Here is a 6969-nt window from a genome sequence, read left to right on the forward strand (position 1 = left end):
TCTCTCTCTCTCTCTCTCTCTCTCTCTCTCTCTCTCTCTCTCTCTCTCCTGGCCGGGTGAGACTGCTAAGACTCTCCCCCTGTGCTCTCTCCATAGCCTGCCCCACCCCGCTCGCGCCCAGCTCGGCCATAGTGTAATTTCCAGGCGGCTTAAGCCCCCCAAATCTCCTCATCCCCCTCGCCGAACTTTTCTCCATGCATACCGTTAGCGCGACTTCTAAAGCCCTCCCTGACCTGACCCCCACCGGCCCGGCAAGCCGTGGCTAGGCGGTCTTCCCTTTCAAGAAAGTTAAACAAAAGGCCCATTATTAATACCAGAGATCAAATCATAAGTTAAATATGTGCTGGTGGACGGAGCGCGGTGGAGTGAAATTCAAAATATAAAAAGATATCCTGGATTAAGCATTGGTTCCGCCGTGTCGCCCTGCATCCATACCAATATGACCCGTATGACACCGTAAATAATAAGTTGAGTCGTGTCCCGCCGACGCCTACGAAATGTTTCATCCTTCCCGGCCGCGCCGTAAAAATACCGTTCTGCTGCAGCCGCGGCGGCAGTGTGCCTGACCTCTCCCAGGCGGCTGTCGGTGGGTGAGCCTATGCAGTAGCATGGCGGGGCGGGGCTGTGCACTGGGTCGATTGACCTAGGTCGGGCAAGAAGGGCTGGTGCAACATGGAACGTGCTACGTAATATGCCATTTGGTTACACTGAGAGCTATTTTGCAGCCATCACAAATTGTTTGGTTTTATCCTAGGTCAGATTTACTCACAGTACCGGTAACTAATCTTTTGGTGGCAACTAACTAAAATTCGGACGCCTGTGAATACAGAAAGATCTACCAGATTTGATGGTATGTGTAAAAAATTTGATGGCTGCAACGAAATATTCTCTCAGTAGCCAAAGCCGATCAAGTAGATAAAGAAGGTTCTACATATGGGAGTTCGATATAAATTTATGAATGCTAATTTTTAGATTTAAATCTCCAGAATAGCCTAGTTAATTTATTTCCATTAGTACCTTTGTGAAAATCTTTGCAAAAGTCAGAATTGATCTTTAAAATACCCGATGACAATTCAATTCATTTCCTTCCCTATTAGTCGTGCCTGTTTTTTGTGTTCTCATATTTTAATCCCTTACCCTTGATCACTAAACGAAAATCGATCAATCAAGCACAACAACGTTGTATGAAAGTTATTGCTCGTCGTTACCAATGTGGGGTGAGGAGGTTGTTGTAATATGCAATTTCTCTACTTGTAAATATAGCTTTAAGTATGCCTGATGTGCTCTGAAGATTTCTCATATGTATATAGCCTCGATCAGGGCACCACTTATGTAACCAGTAATTCTCATACTCATAGCCTCCTTGGCAGGCTCCATGTTATTATGGTGTACACTTCCTGTTCCTGTTCCTCTCACTCAGCTCGTGTGTGTTGTACTGTACGGACGTGCTATTAAAATCTTATCCAAGTGAATCTGAACATTGAACGGAGTTCTCCTTCCAAAATCTCCCAAACCTGCTACTAAAACAACAGAGGTGAGGAAGGTTCGACCGAGTTCGACCCTGTCCGTGTGTGCTCGGTGCCGACAATATGGGTCTGTCGTGTCGTCCGTCGCCGTCCGTCCTTCCTGACCCTACCCAAGCGACAAGGGCGTAGCCCCGATACCGATTCAGGTCGAGCGGCACTCTCTGAGCTGAACTGCCGTGGCGCTCGGTAGAGAAAAAAGGACAGTGGAAATGTACGCGGCTTATTTGGTTAAAGCCTATATTTGACATTCCCTCCCATGTTAGACAACCAAGGCGATACACACTACACAGTCGGAGGGCCCTGAGAGCGTACCGATTCGGTGGAGTCGCGGGCGCCGGGCGCGGGTCGCCAGGTGGTGCAGTTGAGGTTAAATTTGTTGCCCTGTTAGTGTTAACGCCACAGTGTGTGGCGTTGTTCGCACAAGGGCAGCCTGGCGCAGCCGGGGCGGGGCCTTGAGCGTCGAAACATCGACTGAAACACTCATCGTCTGCCGCGGCGGGGCTGGCGGGCGGGGCCGCAGGCGGGGGCGGCCTGCTCCCATTTCACTCTATCAAGTTCTATCCGAAATTTAATTTCCGATCCGGATAATGCGCCACGGGCGCGGGCGCCGCGTCGTCGTGCAAAATGTGCTCGTGTCAATGTACTTATGTAAATGGAGGAGAAAACGGAATAGTTTATATCTCGGCCCCATTTTTCGAACGCTAAAGCACGATGGGACGGTAAAGTGAGTGAGAGAGAGAGAGAGAGAGAGAGAGAGAGAGAGAGAGAGAGGGGGGGGGGAGAGACAGAGACAGAGAGAGGCGGCTGCGGCTGGGTGGGCCGGCTCGGGCGGGCTCGCTTTTCGCGCCAAACTGGTGGCGGCGCGTGGCGCACAGTCTTCCCCCACTCCCATCGTGGAGCCTGGTCGCTTCCGCGCGCTCCCTCGCCACCCATCCGATATGGTCTAGTGGTTAGGATTTCTGGCTTTCACCCAGGAGGCTCGGGTTCGATTCCCGGTATCGGAATCTTTTTTATGGTTGGTTTTTGATCGAGATTTGGGGAATCTTAATCTAATTATCCTTGGTTTTTATTTTTACCCTAATTGCCTTTGCGGAATTTTCAAATTAACTCATAGCTATTGTTTCTAATACGATTGGGGGTTTTCACGTTTTTGGGTCCTACAATTATCGGTCGTTGGCTTCGGTCGTCGCTCTATTAGGACTGCTCCCGCGCGCCTCGCAATCACCTATCCGATATGGTCTAGTGGTTAGGATTTCTGGCTTTCACCCAGGAGGCTCGGGTTCGATTCCCGGTATCGGAATTTTTTTTTCGTTTGTTTTTGACTGAGATTTGAGTTACTATGTTTGTTTTTTATACTGTAATTGCGTATGCGGAATTTTGCCATGAACTCAATCCGATTGTCGTTGCAATGACGATTGGGGACTTTAATTCACGTTGCTGTGTCCTTCAATTATCGGTCGTAGGCGTCCGTCGTCGCTCTCTTAGCAGTGGTGCCGCGCGCCTCCTCTCTCTCGCCACCCATCCGATATGGTCTAGTGGTTAGGATTTCTGGCTTTCACCCAGGAGGCTCGGGTTCGATTCCCGGTATCGGAATTTTTTCATGATTTGTTTTTGATGAGCGTATAGGGAGCAGTAACTGTGCTTGGTTTTGTTTCAATGCTGCAACTTCCTTTGTAGAATTTTCAACTCATTCGATTGTCGTTTTATTAACGATTGGAGATTCTCACATTGTTGCGTCGCACATTCTCGGTCGTCGCTCTTTTTGCACCGCGTTCTATAAAATTAGCGCTCTGCCAGTCCTTGGCGCTGGTGCTGGTTCACCGGGTCCGAGGGTATTGTCTGCCGCTCCCTGCCTGCCTTCCGACATGAATTATTTCAAGTGCAGCCTGGTATGTGGAGTACGTAGTCGTTCCTGTAAATTTAAATCGCGGCGTCAGTCGGGGAGGGAGGCGTTGGCGGGCGCTCTCTGCCGCTGTACACAGAGTCACGGTCACTACGTACGGGCCGCGCCGCGACCTTGGACGGCTGAAAGCTTCTGAAAGACACAACAAACGCCGTACAATTACGAGCTCTGCTCATCGGCTCGAAGGGCGCGGCCAACGGAAACAAAATGAAAATGAACAAAATTTGAGGAAACAAAAAGAAGGGATGAAGAAGAAGGGTTTCTTCGTGTGAGTTATTTCGGAATGGACACAATGGGCTCGGCAATGGCGTGCTTGTTGTGCAAGGCGGGGCGGGACGGCCGGCGCGCGGCGCTCTCGTTTAGCCGCAAAATAAAAAGGCGCAACTCGGCTCGCCGCGCGCCGGCCGCGCCGCGCACAGCATTGTCGCCAAGGCGACGGCACCGGGACCGACCGGGACGGCCTCAGGAAGTTTGTTGCCTAACACACCCCCGACTGCACGACCCCGCCCTCCTTTTCGGTATTTTATAAACAATCATCATTTTTGGGGGAAAAAAAATTTCCTTTTACGCCGGTTGAAAGAATATATGTCACAATAATTTGGCCGTTCCGTGACCTCAGCCAAACAACATGCGGTCTATGTATGCTCTCGTTCTATCATCGCGTCTCTTTTTTTTTAGAGCAGACCCCGTGGATATATGCGCCCGTATTTTACACCTGCAGGGACGCTTTTCCACCGTTTGGGGGGCACCACCTCCCCTCCCCTACCCCGCCCTCGCCCTCCTGACCCTGTCCCAGAGGTGCCGTGCCATGTCGGCCGAGGTCACGGTGGGCGGCGGATGGTTCAGAGCTCGCGTCGTCTGCCGCTTGCTCCACTGGCCCCGGAAATGCGCCATGCCATGCCACGCCACACCACGCCACGCCACCGACCGTCTGGGTCGGCTGCTTGTCCACTTCCGCAGCGCGGCGGGGCGGGGTGAGCGCGGCGCGCGAGCGGGCGACCGGTGCGGGCGGCCGTCCGTGTCATCTTGCGGCTTCATTTCAATAACGGGCTGCTTCAAAATGCGTTCAGACAAAAGCAGGGCTAACGTGGGCAAAGGCAAAGTCGAAGCGTTCAAAGTCAATCCCATTTTAAATGTATAATTTCCTCGAGAGAAAACTTTACACATTTGTTGTAATTGTTGACGCAGCGCTTGAGTGAAAAGATGAAAAGTTAAACGTAAAATTATAAAGTCCGGGCAAGGAAAAATCTTTTATTTGAAATAGATCTACCTCGTTACTCCCTATTTTCGCAACCTTAAAATGTCCACCAAAAAATGTTTAGAGCATCTTGTTTTACAAGTGTTAAGGGACGCCGCCCGCCGCTACGCTATCCCGCTCACCAGTGCCCTCTTCTTCTCGTTCCTCTTCCTGTCGAGCACCTTCCTCATCCACTCCCCGATAACTAGGCAAACGTCGTGTGCTCTACGCCCGTTGCACACCTCGGGCCGGCCCCTCGGGGGGCGCCGGGCGGGCCGGGGCACAGGGCCCTCGCTGTACCCGCCCGTCCCCGCCCCGCCGCGCCTGGCTCGCCCGCCCGCCCGGCCGGCCCCTGACCGACTCGGCACTGGGTTTCTAGGTCAAGGCTACGCGGCGCGCCGCCACGCCGTCCAGACCCGGGATGCTGTGCTCTGCTGTAGCGTGTGGGAGAGCGGCTGGGCCGGGCCGGCGAGAGAGAGAGAGAGAGAGAGAGAGAGAGAGAGAGAGAGAGAGAGAGAGAGAGAGAAGGGGAGAGATCGGGAGAGAGCAGGGAGCACGACGCTCTCGCACACTCATTGTGTATAACTCATTGGAATCAGGTCAGAGGACGCCTTGCCCCCTCCCCTTTCCCCTCTTACTCTCTGGTCGCGTCGCAGCCGCAGCCGCCGGGAAGGTGTATGGATGTGGGCTTCACACTCTCTCCGCCCACCTACAAGGATTATGACTCTCCACATGGAGAGTGTTGTTAGAAGGAGAGCGAGCGAGGCGATAGCGTTCATTCAGGCGAGCCGCGCCCTCCTCCTGGAGTCCAGGCTCTCTCTGTGCTGGGCGGGCGGGGAGCTTATTTATAACGCATTCAGCCGTATGTGGACGGGTGTCGCTTCCTCCGTCGCCGTCCTGGTCGTCCCGCTCGCTCCAATCTACCCGCGCCCATCACAGATGCAAAACAGGCGGGCGGCGGTGGCGGTGCACCCGCGGGGCCGTGAGGGAACATGGGGACGACGGGGAGGGGGGCACCCTTTCTCCCGTCTGTCACTCTGGTGCACCGCGCCCCATATGAACCTCCTGGGTACCATTTCCAAGAGAGAGAGAGAGAGAGAGAGAGAGAGAGAGAGACGTCTTACCTGTAGTACAGAAAGGAGGGGAAGTACGTATGCCTATTTCTGTCCGTGAGCCGCCTCGCGCCTCGAGACGAAGAAGAAATAATAAATATAAATAATAAAAAATGAGGACGGGAGGCTGGTGTTGCAAAAACGGGCCTGTAAATGCACCTGGAGTCGCTCTCCCCCCTCTCTCCGCGTCAGTTCACTTTTGTGACGCTTCGAGCGCCGAGGGCGTACCACCGGGCCACCGAGCCCTTTAGGTCAAGGACTGAAGTAGACTCTCTCTTCTCTCTCACTCACACACACATGCACACACGGCGCGGCGCAGCCCCGCTCGGCCAGCAGAGACGACCCCGGGTCACACCGGGCCGTGCCCCAGTTCTGCACTCTGCACTATGTATTCTCGTGATCGATGCCCCCGTTTTCGTTTCTATTATTTTCTTCATTTTTTTCCTTTGTACTTTTATCGTTGCGCACGGTAGAACGACGGTGCAATGGATTTAAAAGGGAACGACCCCGCCGCGCCGCGAGGCTCTTCTCTGAGGGTGAGCAGGGGTGGGTAGCAGCTGCGGTAGCAGCGTAGCAACAGAGTTGCGTTCTCCCATAGCTATTACCTGTTGACTGGGGCCCATCCTCCTGCGGCCAGGTCGGCCCTTTACACTGGTTACTCTGCAATAAACCTGGCACCGAAAAAAACGGAGGGGGGAGAGGGTAGCGCATCCCCCATTAACCTCATTTTAAAATCATTTTTTTTTATTTTTTTTAGGAAACTCGTTTTTTATAATCCGGCTGCATTTTAGTTTTTGAGGGTGCGTTTGCTCTGCGCAGGACGAGGTCACACGCAGCCCCTTTAGCAGTTGTCGCACTTTGTTTGTTTGTCGTTATTTTCGCCGTGTTTATTGCTCGCGCATTGTCCCTCTGTCGGGCGGCCGCCGCCGAGTAGTAGAGGTGACCAGAGGTGAGGGGCCAGGTGCCGGTGCCGGCGGGTGGGGTCGTCATATTGGAGGACATCTCGGGGGCTGCGCGTAAACCACGTGTACCGCAGGCGCGGTTTCAAGTCCGTCTGACGGAGGGGCCGATTTGCAGCGAGTTGCATTCTCTCAGGGGTTTTGTAGGAAAAATTGCCAACCTACCCTAGGGGGCAATTTGGGGCGATTGGTGGGGGGACGGACGCGATCGCCCCTTCGCCCCCGCCCCCCC

General features: G+C 53.6%; 1 long non-coding RNA gene and 3 other non-coding genes across 5 annotated transcripts in view; all 4 read left to right on the forward strand.

The window, feature by feature from the left end:
* The window catches only part of LOC127750428 (uncharacterized), a 54511-nt gene that overhangs the window by 45348 nt on the left and 2194 nt on the right, over window positions 1–6969 (forward strand). The window lies entirely within an intron of this gene.
* Trnae-uuc (transfer RNA glutamic acid (anticodon UUC)) lies at window positions 2459–2530 on the forward strand. Its single transcript has one exon. It is a non-coding gene; the product is annotated as a tRNA-Glu (tRNA).
* On the forward strand, window positions 2755–2826 carry Trnae-uuc (transfer RNA glutamic acid (anticodon UUC)). The gene has a single exon. It is a non-coding gene; the product is annotated as a tRNA-Glu (tRNA).
* On the forward strand, window positions 3048–3119 carry Trnae-uuc (transfer RNA glutamic acid (anticodon UUC)). The gene has a single exon. It is a non-coding gene; the product is annotated as a tRNA-Glu (tRNA).

Source organism: Frankliniella occidentalis, unplaced genomic scaffold, assembly GCF_000697945.3.
Source record: "Frankliniella occidentalis isolate FOCC.00 unplaced genomic scaffold, Focc_3.1 Scaffold188, whole genome shotgun sequence".
In the NCBI taxonomy this organism is placed as follows: Eukaryota; Metazoa; Arthropoda; class Insecta; order Thysanoptera; family Thripidae; genus Frankliniella; species Frankliniella occidentalis.